Source organism: Protopterus annectens, chromosome 8.part0, assembly GCF_019279795.1.
Source record: "Protopterus annectens isolate FY-2018-M chromosome 8.part0, PAN1.0, whole genome shotgun sequence".
Classification (NCBI taxonomy): domain Eukaryota; kingdom Metazoa; phylum Chordata; order Ceratodontiformes; family Protopteridae; genus Protopterus; species Protopterus annectens.
In genome coordinates, this window is record NC_056741.1 from 883,900,098 (window position 1) to 883,920,518 (window position 20,421).

Below are 20,421 nucleotides of genomic sequence, written 5' to 3' on the forward strand. Positions count from 1 at the left end.
TATCAACAATTTAATGAAGAAAACAGTTCTAGAAGTTGGAAGTCAAATAGGAGCTTAAAAGCTCCTGACAAAATGTTGGGTCTGGTAGACTGCCACTGTTGAAGTGACATCCCAACCCCGTGTGCGAAAATGGGAAAAGGGGGTTGTGAATGGATGGATGGAATAAAGTCTCTTCCAATCAAACTTTTCTAGAGCAACATCTCCTCAATTAAAGTTTATTCTATTCTGTTAACACCTATTTCTACATTCTTTTCTATTTCTAAAGTTTTTTTTTCCAAAATCCACTGTGTGTTTAATTCCTTATATTTCGTATAGTGCCTGCCCTGCCTTGCAGTACATTCTGGTTCCACTCTGAGCCTTTTAGAGATGAAGTGCCTGTAAAATTAATTTCCTTTTAGTGCTAGAAAAGTAATACAAATAAATTCTGCTTAACTATCATAGTAAGAGATAGAAAATAAAATTAAAAAAGTCAAAAAATCAAACACTTTGCAGCAGACAGCATGATATAAGCCATCAACTAAATATAATTACATGCTTTTGTCATTAAAAGAAGGCAATTGTTATGTGGACTATGGAAGTAAAAGGAAGCTTGCAGTCCCTGAGAAGACTTTCTTCCAAAAGTCCTGAAAATTGTGAATGCAAACTTTGCTCTCTGCGTTCAGCAATACCACAGGAAGGATGCTGATAAAGAAGAATAGAGAGACGGTCCATAAAAATTTGGCTTAATCAGGCAATATCTCCTGGGATCATGCAATACACTGAAACTGTCTGTTAAGTTCATAAGTTTTTGAGCTATAACTCAATCCACTTTCCATTAAAAAGTCTGTTGGGAGTGAAATCTTCACAGCAGAATGCATGCCTGCATAAATTACTATAAAGGTGACAAGTGATGCAACAACGGAGCACAGTTTATGTGAAAAGTACAATTTTTGGAAGTTGTGGAGCAGTAGAGCAACCTTAAATTGGTTATTTAGATGGCGATATTAATTACATTTATTCTTGCTACAGTTTTGAGGCTGGAGGCCAGCTAGTGTCACAGAGAACACTTAGCATACATTGTGCAGAGCTCAGCTGGATTTTCTCGCTCAGCTTCACTCTTGAAATTGGGAGAAAAGAATAAACGCAATGAAAAAAGAATTCAGAAAGGCTTAACTCAGACAATGTATAAAATGCTTCAGGCATTTTATATCAATTCACAGCCAAGTCTGATGTATACCACTGTGTTTAATTCATAAGGGATATTTTATATTTGCTACTTTGACTCTAAAATTAAACAAGATAATATTTCCAAGAAAAATAGCATTGTCTGAAGATCTATTGTGTATCTATATGTGGTGCAGTTCTGCCAGAGTAGCTAATTACACATAGTAATAAAGAATGTATTTCTTAAACACAATAAACTACATTTTTAAAGAGATATACAGATTATAAATGAAATCCAATCCTAAACTAAAGTTTCATAACATATACAGATTATAAATTAAATCCTTTCTTTATCTGACTAACCAGAGCCTGCACATTCTTAATTTGTGACATAATTTTTATTAATATGTAGGGGATTCAACTTAAATAAAGCAAAATATCATGGCATTATAAAACATTCAAAAAGGGACAATGCAATGCAGTCCAAGAAGTCAGTGGAAAAACTTAATACAGAAAGAAAAAGAGAGCAAAGTATTGTTTGTCAGTGGTATAAAGCAAGCTGACTTAGAATCTGAGGCGCATGTTGTAGTGGAAAGGGTGAAGAAGATATGTTTCCACATTACCTAGTGTTAGTCTTTCAGTTCTGCAGACGTGCAGTTGATGTACTTCTGGCATAGTTACCCACCAATACCCCCCCATCCATGAGTGCTGCAAAAAGGGTAACTTTTGCAGGGAAATTCACTCCTCAGGTGGAATAAATCCTGTGGCAGTACTTTCTGTGGGCAGATTGAACTGCCTATTCCTACTCTGAACTGAACCCATCAAATGAAGGCATGTATGTAGAATGGAACGTTTGCAGAAGGATATCCAGCCTGTCAAGTAGTGGGGAATGTTCTGTCCCTCAGTGCCAGAGAAGCTGTACCACCGTCCTGTAAAAAAAGGGTTCCATATTAGAATAAGCAAAGGGAAGAGGGGGTTCTTCAGTGTTCATCACATCAGTGGCATATGCAGCCCTTTATTTGACTACCATGATTTGAAGAAAATTTTAATGCCAAAAAGATTGCTATTTAGTATCAAAATAAAGCCATTCAACATCTTTGTTTGCTTTCCAAAAACAAATAAACATTCTATTGAATATTTCAATGCACTTATTTATGTTAAAATAGTCATATATTAACTAAGATTAATCAGAGCTGCTAGCTGTTTGACCACTTTGCTTGGGAGTGCTGAAAATCTGCTTTGAACTGGAGCAATCCATTATTCAAAAGATGAAAATAAGTTTTTTCTGCACTTCTGTTATTAATTGCAACTCTGTTTTAACATTTTCTTAAGTTATTTGCTGTACTTTACAAAAATGTACTGTCTACTGCTGTTTTAAGTAATTAACTGTACTGTAATAATTGTATCTGATAGTTCCAGGGCTGTTGCAACCAGTTTGTGTGATCTTTCTACACTTGGCCTCCAAACCAGCCATTTTACATTGAGTGTTTTTTCTGCACTCTTATGGGTGAAGTGTGCTGATCTGACCTATCCAAGATGGACATTGCTGGTACAAGGATTATTGTGTGCTTTCCTGACTGGTAGTTAGCTTAAAACATGTTCCACATTGCTTGTATTTAAGCCTCACACTTGCACAAAGCATGCAGCAGTAGTTAGCAATGCCCTGTAGGGACACAAATGCTTTGAAACTGAAATCATTAATATATCTAATTATTTGTTATCTGCCGAAGAGTGTTTGGTGTTGAGTAAAGGCTGGAATTTTGCACCTTCAAGGCAGGCCAATAAGATGGATGTAATAAACAGCCTTAGAGATTATGTGAGACAACAAAATTTAGAATTTTTATTTAGTGGAGATACTCAAAGAGAAAAGAGTTTTTTCAAACCCAGCAGTTTCAATCCCCCTTTAAAGAAAGAACTTGAAATGTTTTTAAATGTATGTGAACTACAAGTGATTGATTTATTGGAAAAGCAGCCTGCATATAAGTATTATAATATGACTAAATGTGAAAATGAAATATTTTATAAATTGATGAACAATAATATTTTAATATTTAAGGCTGACAAAGGGGTGCATTAGTAATCTTAGACAGATTAGCATACAATGTGAAAATGATGGATTTATTATCCGATGAGAATTTTTATAAAAGGGTTACTTGTTTAGATGTAAAGAAGGCGTTTTCTTTTATTAACTCATTAATAGAGGAATGGTTTTGCAGTGGCAGAATTACAGATACCACAAAAGGTACATTTTGATAGAAAATCCTAAAATGAGTCAGATTTTTAGAATACCTAAAGTCCACAAGGATTTAAATAATCCCCCGTTACAGCCTATTGTGTCTAGTGTTAAAAGGAAAATGGAAAGTATGGCCATTTATGCGGACAAACATCTTCAAAAAGTTATTAACAATAATACTTATATAACAGACATTTATGATTTTATTAATAAAATTAGGAATGTGGATATCTTACAAAGTGATTTATTAGTAACATTAGACATCAGATCCCTCTATACAGTAATTCCCATTATGGAAGGAATATAAGTAGTAAGGTGGGAATTATTAAAATCCAAACTGTTTTCTCAAAACACCATTAGGTTAATAATGGAAGTGTTGGATGTAATTCTTAGTTATACTTTTTTTGAATATAATGGGAATTTTTATCGTCAGACAAATGGAGTTGCAATGGGAGCAACAATGCCCCCCCCCCCCAGTTATGCATATTTGTTTATGTATGCATGGGAGACTATTTATATCCTACAAAGTAAGTTTATAGAGAAGATTGTAACTTTTCATCATTTTATTGATGATGTGCTTTTAGTGTGGAGGGGAAATGAACAATCTTTAAATGAATTTTTAATGTATATTAATAATGTTACGTCATATTTAACATTTTCTTGTGAATATAATGTCATGTGTATTCATTTTGTGGATGTTAGTGTTTCTAAGGACAATGGAAAGTTGGTCACTAAGATATATAAGAAGGAAATGCAAAACAATACTTATTTACACTGTAATAGTTTGCATCCTAGAAAGACCAAAGAAAATGTATCAAGGGCCAACGTTTAAGGATTAGCAACTTGACTGAAAGGGATAAAGATTTTCAGGAAGAGGGACTTGCCTTTTGTGATAAATTAAGTAATAGGGATTATCCAAGGGAGTCGTTGTCAAATACTTTTACTCAACTTAGTTTATAGAGAAAAGAAAAGAATCTAGAAGTTAAAAAGAACTCGACTATAAATTATCAAAATAAGCTAATAAGGATGGCAGTTGTTAATAGTATTGATTATGGAGCAATAAAAGGTATTATTAACAGCAACTGGAAGATGTTTGGGGGAAACACTGAAATTTTAAATGTTATTCGTGAACATCCTGCTTATACACAGAAAAGGGCAAAATGTTTTAAGAATTATTTTCAGGCTAAGTTAAATACACCAAAGATTTTAAATGAAAATAGAAAGAGAGGTATAGTAAAGTGTTTTAATTGTAAAATGTGTAATTTTTTATGCACTGACAGCTCAAATGTAGTTATAAATAATTATAAAGTTAGTATTGATAGTAGTTATTCTTGTAAATCAAAATGTGTTGTTTACTTAACTTTTTGTGTTTCCTGTAAGGCATTTTACATAGGAACGATGTCCCATGAGCTAAATAATAGGATTTATGAACACAAATATGCAGTTTCCATTAAAGACAATAAAAATGCATTAAGTAAACACTGTAGTAATGAAGCATGCAATGTTGAGTTTAAGTTTGCAGTGCTAGATGCTATTCAAAATGCAGAGTTATTGTTTAATGCTGAAGAAGAGTTAGGATGGTTGCAATATGTGACAAGTAATGCTAAATGCCTGTTACCACCTTGATTTAAATAATAATAAAGGGTTGGTAAGGTGGCCTAATGGTTAAGGTGTTTGCCTTACAAATGCAATGCCTTTCCTGTAAGGCATTTTACATAGAAACGATGTCCCATGAGCTATATAATAGGATTTATGAACACAAATATGCAGTTTCCATTAAAGACAATAAAAATGCATTAAGTAAACACTGTAGTAATGAAACATGCAATGTTGAGTTTAAGTTTGCAGTGCTAGATGCTATTCAAAATGCAGAGTTATTGTTTAATGCTGAAGAAGAGTTAGGATGGTTGCAATATAAGTGGCAAGTAATGCTAAATGCCTGTTACCACCTTGATTTAAATAATAATAAAGAGTTGGGAGGGTGGCCTAATGGTTAAGGTGTTTGCCTTACAAACACAAAGTGCAGGGTTTGAGTCTCACAAGGGATAATTGGCTAGGCTTACAATGACTTGCAACGGCAGTTAGATTAGTACTAACCTACGAATAGGGAAGATTTTTATTTTGTATTTAAAATGTAAGGGGTTAAAACATGGGTGTGTTAAATCAACAGCAGGATTGTGTCATGTGACCTTTCATTGTTAATTTAAAAGAGGTGTGTGATATAACAATTTTCAGTCTGAAGAAGTCTCGTATTATTTTTGTGAGATGAAAGCACTTACTGAAAAGTTATTGTAAATTAAAGTGTGTGTTTTTCTACAAACTTCATTTTATTATTTTCTTTGAGTTAGTTTGGCATGTTTTTCACTGTGTATTTGGTATCATTAACACTGTACTCAACCTCTTGCTACTCTGGGAGCAAATAAGTTGCACACTAACAGCTTTGCTTTGTGTGATTGCGTTTGACTGCACAAATTATAGTTCCCCACTCAAAATCATCGTGCCACCAGCATAGTCCAGTGTAATTTTCCCCATTCCCTTCCCTGACTAAATCCACAATAAGGATAATGGATGGGAAGTTTCTTAACATCTCTGTGGCCAGCCTGGTGAACATGGGTATCCTGAGGCAATGTAGCAATTGTCTGATGTATACTGGCAACCACTTACTCCTGAAACAACCAAATACTTTATGTGAGATGTAGTCACACTATATAATTGGAGGCAAGATTTTCACATATTGACAAACTGAATGCCAAACAGGTTGTCAACACACACACACACACACACACACACACACACACACACACACACACACACACACACACACACACACACACACACAAAATCACTCCCACACTAAATAAAGACATGACACGTAAACCCAGGTCTACTTCAGAAGACTGAAAAACCAAAAGACTGAATCCCAAAATACTGAAAAGTCAAAATACTGAAGGTTGGAATTTGCCCCTTCTTCACTGCTGTGCAATCTTGGAGTTGGTATATATATATATATATATATATATATATATATATATATATGTGAAAATCTTGCCTCCAATTTCATAGTGTGACTACATCTCACATAAAGTATTTGGTTGTTTCAGGAGTAAGTGGTTGCCAGTATACATCAGACAATTGCTACATTGCCTCAGGATACCCATGTTCACCAGGCTGGCCACAGAGATGTTAAGAAACTTCCCATCCATTATCCTTATTGTGGATTTAGTCAGGGAAGGGAATGGGGAAAATATACACTGGACTATGCTGGTGGCACGATGATTTTGAGTGGGGAACTATAATTTGTGCAGTCAAACGCAATCACACAAAGCAAAGCTGTTCAGTGTGCAACTTATTTGCTCCCAGAGCAGCAAGAGGCTGAGTACAGTGTTAATGATACCAAATACACAGTGAAAAACATGCCAAACTAACTCAAAGAAAATAATAAAATGAAGTTTGTAGAAAAACACACACTTTAATTTACAATAACTTTTCAGTATATATATATATATAAAATTAGCAGGAGGTATGTGGGGGATGCAGCACCTCACATAAGGGGTACAGGGGGGCTTGGCCCCTGCATTAAAATGTTTTCAATATTTTGAGTTTTTAGTATTTTGGGATTCAGTCTTTTGGTTTGTTAGTCTTCTGAAGTAGACCCATAGATTCCCATATGCAGAGGTATTAGCTAGTGATTTACAAAAACACCAGAGGTCTCTGAAATGATGCTTTCAGAAACCAGAAACAAATTACACACATAACAATGCAAATAATAATAATAATAATAATAACAATAATAACAATAATAATAATAATAATAATAATAATAATAATAATAATAATAATAATAATAATAACACACACTAGTGTCTCAGCAAATAAGCCCACAAGGTTTAACACCACAAAAGCCAAAGTACTGGTCATAGGAGACTTCATAGTGAGACACATGGATGTTCCTCTCACCAGGCTAGATAAGGAGTGGGTTACAGTTAGCTGCCCATCAGGTGCCTGGATCCATCAATTCACTCAAGCACTAAAGTCCCTCAACACAAATACAAGTACGACTCATTCATAGTCCATGTAGGGGTGAATATGTACACACACACACACACACACACACACACACACACACACACACACACACACACACACACACACACACAGCAGTAACCTTCCTGTTGTTTGGATTTATGTATTTCATCATTCATTGAATTAGAATAAAACATTCAAGGTGTAAAAAATCAATTAAGTGGCTGTAATTGCTGGGCATGGAGAATCACACACAAAGATGCAAAGGTACAGACACACATGGAACCCACCACTCAGCATCTTATAGAAACTTACCCAGAAATTAGAGTCATGCTATTAACCCAGTACTCCTCAGATGCTTCATTCCGATTCACTGAAGGAAGAAATATAGACATTGCACCAAGACTATAGTCTCTGCTGTTAGACATATATAATCCAAAGCTTTGCATATCCCATTACCCCCTCCCCACACAGAAACACACGTTCTCAACTAGCCTTGACTTTGTTTAATGTCATTGATTTTTTCTCGTATTGATGTTGGTTCTTCAGACATTCTTCATGTTGAGTACTGCATTCCCTAAATAATTACATGCATTTTAAGTTTCAGACTTCATAAAATGCTTGACAATGCAAAATCTGTTACTATATCAAATTTCAAAATATATAACAATATTTAAAATGTCTCTTATTTTGGGAACTTTGTCTCCAGTTATATTTTGGCCTTCATCACTGATTCTTGAGTGAAAAACTTGTCAGTCATTTGCAGATACACACACATACACACACACACACACACACACACACACACACACACACACACACACACACACACACACACACACACACACACATGTCCATGTAACTCTCTATAAATGCAATTAGTCACAACAGTGTTTAGCAGGAGTAAAATGAAAGTGACAGAAGGTTATTTTTGCTTCCTGATCATCTATGGGGTATTGTTCTGTGATTTGCTCTGTCTGTCTTTTTGCTGATTAGCTATAACTGTGATTTGGGAGCCAAAAAGACAATGCAAAGTCTGTTACTATTTCAAATTTAAAAATATATAACAATATTTAAAACATGTCTCTTATTTTGGGAGGTTTGTCTCTAGTTATATTTTGGCCTTCATCACTGATTCTTGAGCTAACTTGTTAATCATTCGCAAACACACACACACACACACACACACACACACACACACACACACACACACACACACACACACACACACACACACACAGACATATACAAATGTCCATGTAACTGCCAGTATTACAGCTATGTGCTTTGTTCCTGTTTTTTTTTTTTTTGTTTGTTTAATTTTACTTTTTCTCCTTCTCTAAATGTAATTAGTCACAACAGTGTTTAGCAGGAGTCAAAGGAAAGAGACAGAAGGTTATATTTGCTTCCTGATCATTCTATGGGGTTTTATTCTGTGACTGGCTCCGTCTCTCTTTTAGCTGATTAGCTATAATTGTGATTTGGGAGCCAGTAAGACAATGGAAAGTGGAGTCACCACTCTTGGAAATGGTGCTTCACTTCAATGTTAAACGCAGAGCTTTCTGCACAGTGCGGTGCACTTGAATGCTAAGTGCACCAGATGCTGTTCAGCTGTCCAATTACTTAATGTCATAAAGGAGAAAACAGTCTGTAATTCAATACATTTCCATTTTGAATCGAAGGGAATCTTGCTATGCCAAGAACACATACTGAGAGTGGATTACTTTTTATGTTATTAAATCTCTTGGTTAATCTCTGCTGAGAATAGCCCAAAATTATCCCAGGACTTGTCAGGGCAGCTGAGTCTGGATGATGTTCATTGGTGCAGCAGCCGCATTGGAATGACAGACCTGATATCACTGGTAAGCAGTTGTGTCTGACATACAGGTAGAGCTGCATGGCCATGTCCTGTGCTGAAGCTCTGCAAGTAAGGTGGCAATGTCTGTATTCGTATCACCCTGGATAAGGAATGAACTTGCATGACTACTAGTCCAACAAGGAATTAAATCTATTTTTTGCATGGCATCGGATTAGCTTCATCCATATATGTAACTTGGTACTGCAGATATTCTGGCTTCTTACCAGGTATTGCTTGTAGAATCTAGTCCCACTTACAAGTGGAGTGTCAGCCTTGCCAAGAAGCCCATTCAAGTCAATGAACATTTTTATTTCCAGCACTAATCCAGTTGATGTAGAATACACACAAATATACTTTATTGTATGCTATAATTGTAATGATTAACCCACTCCTAGTTATCTTCTTATGAGTGATCGCCCTATCATAGACAACTATTTATTATAGTATTATATATGTTATTGTACTGCATTCCAAGCATTTTACACTACTAAGGATAATATATTGCATCATTTGCCTTTTGCTGCTGTTTATTTAAATATAATGCCTTTACTTGGTTATTGATTTACTTTCTGATTTTCTGAGTGACAGGTTGATTGAGCTGCTGTTTTATCAGTCTGTACACCTTCATGTAATGAAATTTGCTACAGATTATAGAAAATGTGTCTATCCACTGCAAACTGTTTAACTCCCCTTATTGTGTTATCAAAATACGGGACCACATGACTCAGAATCAGGAAGTAACTGGCAGCTGTTAATTATACAGGAAATACATACACTAGTTTTTCTAAACTTTTTAAACTTAATAAATATAGTGCCAGTGAAGAATATGAAGAATTTAAAGGAAGAACTATATATTTTAAAATCAGAAAGCTCATTTTGTATGATGAGAACATAAGTGTTGCAAAAAGAAATGATTGGAGAACACCTTTGGATTTGATCTTTAAAAAGTGGGGTACAGTTTAATTCTGATAAAATGATTCAAGATTTTCTAGGTTTAACATAAAGGCAAAATAGATAGTATTATTCCTTTGAATGGAGACTACAGTTGATTAAGAAGAACTTACTTCCCAAATGATTACATATGGTTCAAGTAACGTCATCAGTTCCAGACAAGTTATTCCAGAAATAAATAAATAAGATATGAAATAAAAAAAAAGTTTAATAAAACCTTATGAAATGTTTTTCTGGTATCCAAATAATTTTAGAAGTTCTCTGAAAAATTAAATTAGATCTTAGAATGGGAAAGAGGATTTCCTTAAATTGAAATGCATTTAATAGCATCTGTTCTTCAAAAATATCTTAGTGGCTAAATTTGTATTAGAAGGCCAAATGGAAACATGTGCATAAAAGCATATTTTCTAAGTCAAAATGAAGCTTTCCATTAGATAATTAGCAACAATCTAACATGTTTTAAGAGGTATGTAACTAACCCTGTCACTTGCCCAGTACCTTCTGATATGTTAATATTTTTGAAAACATTCAAAAATTGGTACACAGATGTATAGGAATCAACCACTGACTTTCTACAATCTTACACACTGCATATACATCAGCTTTAGATTGAAAAAATAACAGAATGCATTCTGTAAGGAAGGAAATGTAATATTTTGGTTTGATTTTTTTTAAGGCCATACACTTTTTTTGTATTGACATACTTATTAGTTTATAAAATCTAAATCCAAATTGCTGGATTTTAATTCAAATCATTAGGAAATATTTACTAAATAAAATACAAGGGATACCCTCTTGTGATAGTGAATTATTTCTCCACTTGTTGGATTGTCTAGCAAATGTTGCAGCAAAGTGATAGTGAATTATTTCTCCACTTGTTGGATTGTCTAGCAAATGTTGCAGCAAATAAACAATAATATTCAAGTAAGAGGCTCCTGAAATTATAAAAGCTAATTTTAGATGTTAATGCAACATTATGCTATTAGAAATGTATGTAAGGTTCATCATTCACTTCTTATAAGTTCATAGGTTCATAGGTAGGTACTAGGCTATCGGCCCTAGGGCCTATACAAGCCCTGCCAAAAAGGTACCCTGGCTTTTGCCACCCAAGAAAATTATTTTCCTGTGCCACTGTTGAGCAGAGCCACAGAAGTGATCTCCGGGGTGAATTTCCTATTTCCCATCCAATCATCAAGATTTTTCTTGAAGAGTGCTAATGAGGAGCTTTGTTTGATATAGATAGGTAGTTTATTCCAGAGTATGGGAAGTCTCTGGGACAGGAATCTATCCCTCCAGCATATTCTATTTATTGTGGTGACAAGGTTTAGGTCCCTAGAGCATGTGGCTCGGAGGGATTTCTTTAAGTGGAGCATGAACATCAGCTCTGGGTTTGACATAGCTTTGTATGTTAGGCAGAGATCACCTCTGAGTAGGCAATATGCGACGGAGTAAAGCTGGAGTTTTTTGAGACAGTCTGCGTAGGGCATCTGTTTGAGGCTGGTAATCCTCTTTGTGAGGTATTTCTGCAGCCTTTCGAGTTGTTGTAGATGTCGTGTAAGGTACCTACCAAAAGGGGTGTTGTACTCTATAATGGGTCTAATGAGTGATGAGTAGAGGGGAACAATGACCTCTTTTTTTCTGGATGAGAAACCTTTTGTGATGATGCCATGTAAAAGGATTTCCTAACTACTGTGGCAATGTGATTATCAAAGGAGAGACTACTGTCCACCTGTGTCCCAAGGTCTCTTATCACACTTTCGGTGTTAAGTATACTACCGCCTATGTTGTAGTTCATGGGTACAGAGTTTTTACCAAAGGGGATGACAATGCACTTTTTGTCATTGAGCTTGAGGCCATGGCTTTGACACCAGGCTTCTGTCTCAGTGAGGCCCTTTTGCAGGATGTCCACATCGTTAGGAGTTTCGATTATGGCTCCTAGTTTAGTATAAATTAGCTTAGTTTAGTTTTCTTTATATGAAAATAATAAAAACATGTCATTGATTTAATTCATGCCAACAGCCTCTTCATTTTTTGGAAGATATTTCATAAAAGTTTACAAACATACATTTATAACGATTTATAAAATAATTGAACTGCATAATAGACAAAAATCTGAATAGAGATTAATAAACTATTAAAAGCAGACTGGAAATTTATCTTCTATAGTTATGAACATATAGAGGAATTTTAGTTTAAAAGTAATGACTTTGTGAAACCATTTTGGCCTGATAATTCTTATCTTTTTAAATGGTTACTTTAATTCAATGGGCCTATTCCAAAATGTATTCAAAACTCAGTATATATATCGATTGGAAGAATATTATATGAAATTGGAAGAATAATTGAAAAGCATCCTTTCAAGAGTTTATTTCATTCAACACTGATGTATGCTAGAAAGAAATGAATCTGCTAAAAATAATGTTAAAAAGTTATCATCTAGTTGTAAACCTTGGACAAATTTAATTATATTATTAGAAAAAACAGCCAGATAGCTAAATTAATATATCTTTATAGTGTATTTAATGAGTTATGTTTCAAATGAAATTGAGGATTTTCTATTGAATAATTTTGTGATGAGAAATGTAACTAGAAAGCTATGTATCATCTTTGCTGATATGTTTTGTATAATAAAAAATGAAATAAGAAAAGTGTATATGATTCCATGACAGTAGCCATATGCTATATAATTTACTGACAGCAGTGGCATACACAAGTAATATAAAATATGTTCAGCATACATTATACTTACCATACAGTACAGAAACCAAATATGCAACAAATATGATAGCATTATGACATGGTCTGAGCAGCACTACATTTTTGCTTTTTTGTTTATGGGTAAGATGTATGTACAGCTAATGGCCTTGTATTTTTATTGGAGCTTGGAATTAATAGAATGTTGTGCTTTTGTGTTGCTGCTGTGCCACTGATGTATGAGTTACTGTAGGTAATAAAAAACAAATTCTCATTTTCTCCGTTAATTGAGTCCCTTTCTCCTATTTCTTCTGAAGTTATTTTGACTGGTAGTTCAAAATAAAGGTCCCGTGATTCACACATTTACTTGGGTCCCTTATAGTTGGATATAGAGGTGAAGTAGATGTGCTGAGCTAGAGTTTGTACATTAGCCACAAATCCTTGCCAGATGTAAATAGTATACATGATCTACTAACATAATTCTATCTTTATATTTATTCAGAGCATACTCAAATGCAACTACATTTTAATATAGTATGTCCCCTCGGCCTCCATTGCCTGTTGTGGGACATTGAGCAGGTCACTTGACCAGACTAGGGCTGGATTAGGTTCTCAACGTTGTTCTAGACTACACATCTTGTAACTGCTTGTGAACTTATTAACTTATGAACTATGAACCACAGCTGAAATGAATATTGCATTTAGCCAAAATATAGTTATAAGGTTAAGTAAAGCTTACATTTGTATATTCCTAATGTAAGAATATCCATGTATTACACATCATATGTTTTATGCATAGTTATAGTACTTAAAATGACTCTGACAGCAAGCAGTACAAGTGATAGTTGCGCATAAAACATATAACACAGAGAACATGTGGAAAATAACTTCTGTCTTGTTAGATGTAATGTGCTAAGTTACTGATGTTTATGTCCTTATATTGCTCAGTTGGCTAGTTGCTCAAATAAATATATACCTCATTTGAAATGTTTTAGATAAACAACCAAGTATCGCTTGTTCATGGTTCTACTTTGCATATTTCCCATGATTCCTTGTAATATACTTTACTAGATGTCATATTACATCATATAGCTATATGACTCTCTTAAGGTAGCCAAATGCCTCATCATCTTATTAAAGCCATGGTGGTGTATTGGTAGTTTTGTTGCTTCACAACAAGAGGTTCTCCTGTTCAATTCTTGGCTGGATTGCCTTCTGTGTGGAGTCTGCATGTCCTCCCCATGGTCGAGTGGCATTAGAAAGACATTCTGTTCATAGTATAATGATACACAAGCAGATTGTGATATAATTTAGTATATTATTCTCAGACATTTTTATCTATGATGTTATAACCATAATTGTAATGAAGATAGAAACTGTTGTGTATATGTAAGCAATTCCACTTTAAATAGTAGTTAGTACAGTTTAAATATATTAAGGATTGTTTCCCAAGTGGTGTCAATATCTTGTGTTCTTTTTACTTTTTGTTTTATAAGTAGGTTCCTTTGTGTGTTTTAAGCTACTAACAGTGCTACTGGTAAATTGTGCATTTTTTAGCAAAAAAGTATGGAAATATGCAAAACCTACACAAAAAATGTGGGCTTCAGTATGCAGCCTTACTACTCTTTGCTAGTGTATGTTACAGCTTATATCACACATGTTATTAGATGTATGCTACCATCTATAATTATTTTTATTTTGTGTCTTCCTAAATGCAGTCAAGACAAGGCTTTGCACAGTACCTCTTTGAAGCCTCTAATCTTCAGAAACACTTCAACACATACATGTTAGGTGGTCATTTAGGTACAACATCTTGAATAGATTGTAGTTGAAATCTAGGCCTGGGTTTTAAAAGACTGGAGTAGCGGGAGCACAATAGTAGACGTTATTCACTGTTACCACACTGAATTGTACTGTACAATTTATTCCTGCTGTCCAGGATTGCATCATTCAGAGTGGCACAGTCCACCCAATCCAATATCTTTTAATTCTATAGTATTGAACTGAATGGACTGCCACTGTGCCTAGATAAGGTAATGAGATTCCCTAACATGGTATATTAATGAATCTCATTTCCTGTGCTGAGCATTGTTCCAAAGATGCACAAGGACTCAGTGAGGTTGTAGAATTCAGCTGAAGTTCTTGGGTGCAGCAGTGCCATATCTATGCCAGATCCATACTGCAGACAGGGAACCTGCTTGCAATGCTAGGCCTGATGTACAGATAGAGCTGCATGGTATTGAGTACATTCAGTGCAACAGCTCCATCAGTAGGGCAAGCTGGTGAATACATACATGACGGCTTTGAGCACTATATAAACCTGCTGTAGAGCAGACCATTATGCCTTCATGGTCTGTACATTTGTCAAGCCTGAATCTACAGTGCCTGAGAATGACAGTGAACAGGCCACTAGCCCAAGGAGATTTCAATTTATTTTTTAAAAAAGCCCTAAAGTGAACTATCCCCACAGGAGTTAGGGAGACAACTCACTCACTTTGTTTATAACTGTGCATTTTTGCAGTCCAAGGCATGTACTCACCTAGACTACAGAAACTTTGAGTACAGTTCCATCTATTTGTGGAACTGCATAGTGAAAGCAGTCTAGTTTCCCAGCTAGTACTGCCTGCAATACATAGTTCCACATACAGGTGGAGGTTTCACCTAGCCAACTAGGCAATTTGTTTCAATGAGTTACTTCATTGATTTGGCCTCATAGTACAATGATAAATTATTTAGCAGAGCTGAGCCCGTAATCACCCTTTTGGAATCAGGCATAGGGCTCTGCCATTTCCCATTAGGTTCATAGGTTAGTACTAGGCTAACTACCCTTGCGAGCCATTTTAAGCCTAGCCAATTATCCCTTGTGAGATTCAAACCCTGCACCTTGTGTTTGTAAGGCAAACACATTAACCATTAGGCCACCCTCCCACCCCAAATCGTACATTGAATGGTGACTGGTGGGGTCATATCTTGTGAATTTAAGGGGGAACAACTTGTACACCCTGGCATGTTCACACCCAGTCCTTTTGGAATCTGGACACTAATCACCTATGCTTGTTTCGCTGGAAAATTAATTTGCAAATCTGTCAGTGAACTGATGACCCCCCCTCCCATTTTTAGCAGCAAATTGTATTTCAAAAAGCCCTTTAATACAAAGAATGCAAATTACCAAAAAGTGTGATAAGAATGCATTCTTCATGAAGATGGTAAATAGTAGAGGTGTGGACATTATATTTCTTTGTATTTGTATAAGGGTGACATTAAGACACTTAAACTAGCATGGAATTACTCAGTTAAACTCCATTGAACGCATTGGGCATTTTAAACAACCAAGTAATTTAAAATTCTCATATCCCTAGAGTAACATTTAGAATGAACCATGAACAACAGGAAAATAGACATATAGAACAAAATGTTGTAATCACTACCACATCCATATAAATGTGTTTCATTGAGGATATTGGTATGGTTTGTACAGGCCATACTTCTATACTGCATTATTTTACTGATGATATGAATAAAGTTGAGCAATTGTGTTTAGATACGGTGGTATTTAAGGAAGACTCCACACTACAAAGTAAACTATATTGAAAACTAGAGGACTATAAATCAATATTTTACACCAATAGGTGCCAGGTATGCTGCTTAAAATATGCCATCCTTGGGATATTGTTAAAATATTTCAGAGTCAATTTGTGCTTGAGGTACCTTTCTGCACATTGATTAATAAGAATTGGATAGTTATATATTTAGTGGAGAGGTTCCTCACTATAGGCTATGATTTGAATGTGGTACAAAAGGCTGAATTTGAATTGAACACAATGAAATAAGCTAGTTTCTCACCCACAACTATTCATAATATCACCTGAGAAGAACCTGTTTATTTTCAGGTGTAAGGTGCAGAAAATAAAAGACAGGTCTGCCTGATTATCTGTCATAACTAGGAAATATTAATAGGGCACCCTGAGAGGAATGATACAGTGAGCAAAACCAGTAGTAGTAGTTAAAAATCTATAACAATAGATTGATATGTTAAACATTAAGAGATGTTATATTGGGACATATGTAATTTACATGCTACATTGGCATACAGACATTGTAATGTACAAACACATTGAAAAGATTAATACTTTTCTTCACCATATATCTCATTTCAGCTATTTAATTTGCATATTTTGCCTACATGAGCACCCAATGCCACTTATATGGCACAGTACATATCAAATATCTTTGTATGAAACTACATCAGAGTCACCTTGTGAACTTAAGCTATCTATCAGGAGTCTGATTGCTGTTCCAAAGTCTTAATTTGGTGAGTCTGAAAGCATTGTTGCTGCAGGTAAATTATGAAACTGATTCCACCATACCATGTGATGTTTTCCTCAGAAGAATGACATCAATTTGTCATTATTCTCTGCTAGAGCGCCTTCTGTGTGGAGTCTGCATGTCCTCCCTGCGGTCGAGTGGCATTAGGAAGACATGCATAAATGGGAGTTCCTCCGTTGAAGGTTGGGCATTGAGCTGGCACCTCGGCACCGTAAAAATCTACAGCCAATCATTAGTGGACTGGAATTCCACTGTGGCAACCCCTAACCAGGAAAAGCCGAAAGAAGAACAACATACTCGGTAAACAGACTTGTAACTATGGCTTTATGTAAAAGTCTGTTTCAAGAATTCAATCCACCTTAGATTACTTGTCAGTATTGCTTTCATCATATACCTACTATTCAGACTTCAAAATCACTAATGTACTTTGCAATAGCCATTTTACTTTTTCATATTTAATTTTGCTGATCACCTTGTTTGGTGCTGCTGTTTGCATTCAATACCTCTGTTTCCCTACCTAACCCATGGTGGTGGTGCTGCTGTAGCATTGTTGCCTCACAATAAGATGCTGTTCGGTTCAATTCTCAGCTTGAGCGTCTTCTGCATGGAAACATGTGTGAATGGGCGTACCTTTGTTGAAGGTTGTGCATCAGGGCTGGTAACTCTGCACGTAAAAATCAGCTACCAATCATTAGCGGACCAGAGTTCCGCTGTGGCGACCCCTAACCGGGAAAAGCTGAAAGACACAACAACAACCTCTGTTTCCCTACCTGTGATGTGATAATAACAGCCCTATGAGTATGCTCACTCAAGCTCTTTGATGCAATAGTGCTTAATTATTTCTTATTGAGCATTAATTATTGTATTTTAGCTTCCTATTTTGATACGTTAATGTTTATTTGTTTGATCACTTACTTAAAAACTGGCTGTGTTTCTTTTCTGCAGTACATAATTCCACTCCTGAATATGTCAGTGGGTGGCTGATGGACTGAGAAGTACACTACATTTTTTTTTGTTCAACATAGGATATTTGTAAAGTAACTCTGCCTAAGCATGTTTTATTAACATGCATGACTGTATTAGTTGCATCAGTGCATTTAGCCTTTTGCTTGCTGCTGGATTTGTTTTAATATCAGAATAGTTGAACTGAAGTGGCTACCATGGCTGGGAAGGAGACTGCCGCCATTTTGCCATGTCCTGATATTAAAGAAACTGTAGAGCTGCTGAAACTGATGGGGGCCACTAATGTGTTTTGAAGTTTATTACACTCGGTACAATGCAGATTGTGGGACTCATAAGATTACAATTGGTAGAGCTTTCATTTCTGCATTGTTTTTGTTTCAGTGTCTACAGTGACTTGGTGATGTGGCTAACAAGAAAAACAAGTTGTTGTGCTGGCGACTTTATAAAACCGTTATACTGATTCTAGCAGTTCTGTATTCACTGTTGGACTTCAAATATTTATACAGCAAACCCATGAGTAGTCAATGGACACAACACTATTAACTATTTTAGTTTGTCTTAATTATGTTTTTTTTTTAGAAAGAATTATCTTTAGCAAATGAAATTCACATTTCACTGTCATTTGTTTGGTATATAGTTTCTCAAGTAATACTATTTGAGTTTGATTGGTTTGAAAATAGTTTAGTTGATAAGCACTAGAATAACCTTTAACTTGAACTTTTCTGTACTTGAGATTTGTTCCCTGGGACGCCACCAAAAGCCAGACTTCACAGACATTCAGATTTACCAAAGGCAGTCAATTAATTGGTCAAGCAATAAATCAATCAAGCAATCAAACAATCTATCACTTAATTAGGCTTTTAATTTAGTAAGATAATTCACCATTTTAGGACAGAACAGTTGAACAGATGTGACATCTAGAAATATTTGTCCATTAGTGTACAAGCCATGCATGTAGCCAACAGTGACAACATACGTTTCTTTAGCAAGTTCTGGAGACTAAGAACAGGTTAGCTAGGAATGGTAACACAGACAATATTTTATGTAAAATGGGGTAAATGGTAAATTCATTTGCTGGTCCATGCTAGTACAAAGTTAAGTAATTTTTGTATTCTGAAGCCTTTCCTGCATGATATAATGAAAGGAATCGAAAGTATAAATATATTGTGCAGGTACTGAGAAGGATTACAGGGGTTGGATATAATTTCCTTTTTCCACACTAAGTAAGACAAAATAAAATGTTATTTTTTTTTATATAGTGTAAAGTGCAGAAGCAGTATGTTTGTTTTTGTATTTTAATACAAGCATTACTTAGTTTAATATATTAGTGCATTTTTTTTCCATATAGGATCACCTTTCCAAAAACCAAGATGGATTACTGGAGAGCTTGGTCTAGCAAACTTTGTTCGCTTAAAAGAAATTGGACTGTTGGCTGAGTTGCACCATTTATAGTTAATAAAGCTTCTTTGAACCTAGTGATTCATAACTATTTTAATGAGGTAAGCCTTCCATTCAAGGTGCTCTGAAGAAGCATGTCTATGTGAGTCATCATTTACATACCACACCTTAACTGTATCGTTACACACAACTCAGAAAAGGATATAGTATGACTCTAACTCTATATGATATATTTAATATTAACTTTGTCATTATCTTATACAATGTTATGTCATTATAAGGCTTTAGATTAATAGGCAACTGTCACAGCTGTCACTCATGGGCTGCCTATTTAGGTCACATATCTCCTTGGATACACAAAAGCTCCTGTTATCATATAATGATGATATGTTTTATGGAAGGGGGTATGGCTGTATACTGACAGCTATGTCCAGTATAAATAAAATGGCTGTGGGTGCTACGTATCATCTTTTATTGTGTATTTGCATTTCATGCTGTTATGTGTGTGATTATTTGTACTTGCACCAATATGCAACTAGGTAGAGCTTCATTCTGCCAGTCTTGTAATGCTGTACCTAGGTTTAGATATTCTTTTTTAGCTCTGTACTTTCTTGTTTTCATGTTCAGCTTGTCTTCTGTGATAGATATATTTATTTATTTATTGCAATTTGTTGACCAGGTAGGAGGACTGGTCAGTTGACCCTTTTCAGCCATGACCTGGGTACAGCGTTACAAGTTTACAGTAATTCTAATAACACACACACACACACACACACACACACACACACACACACACACACACACACACACACACACACACACACACACACAC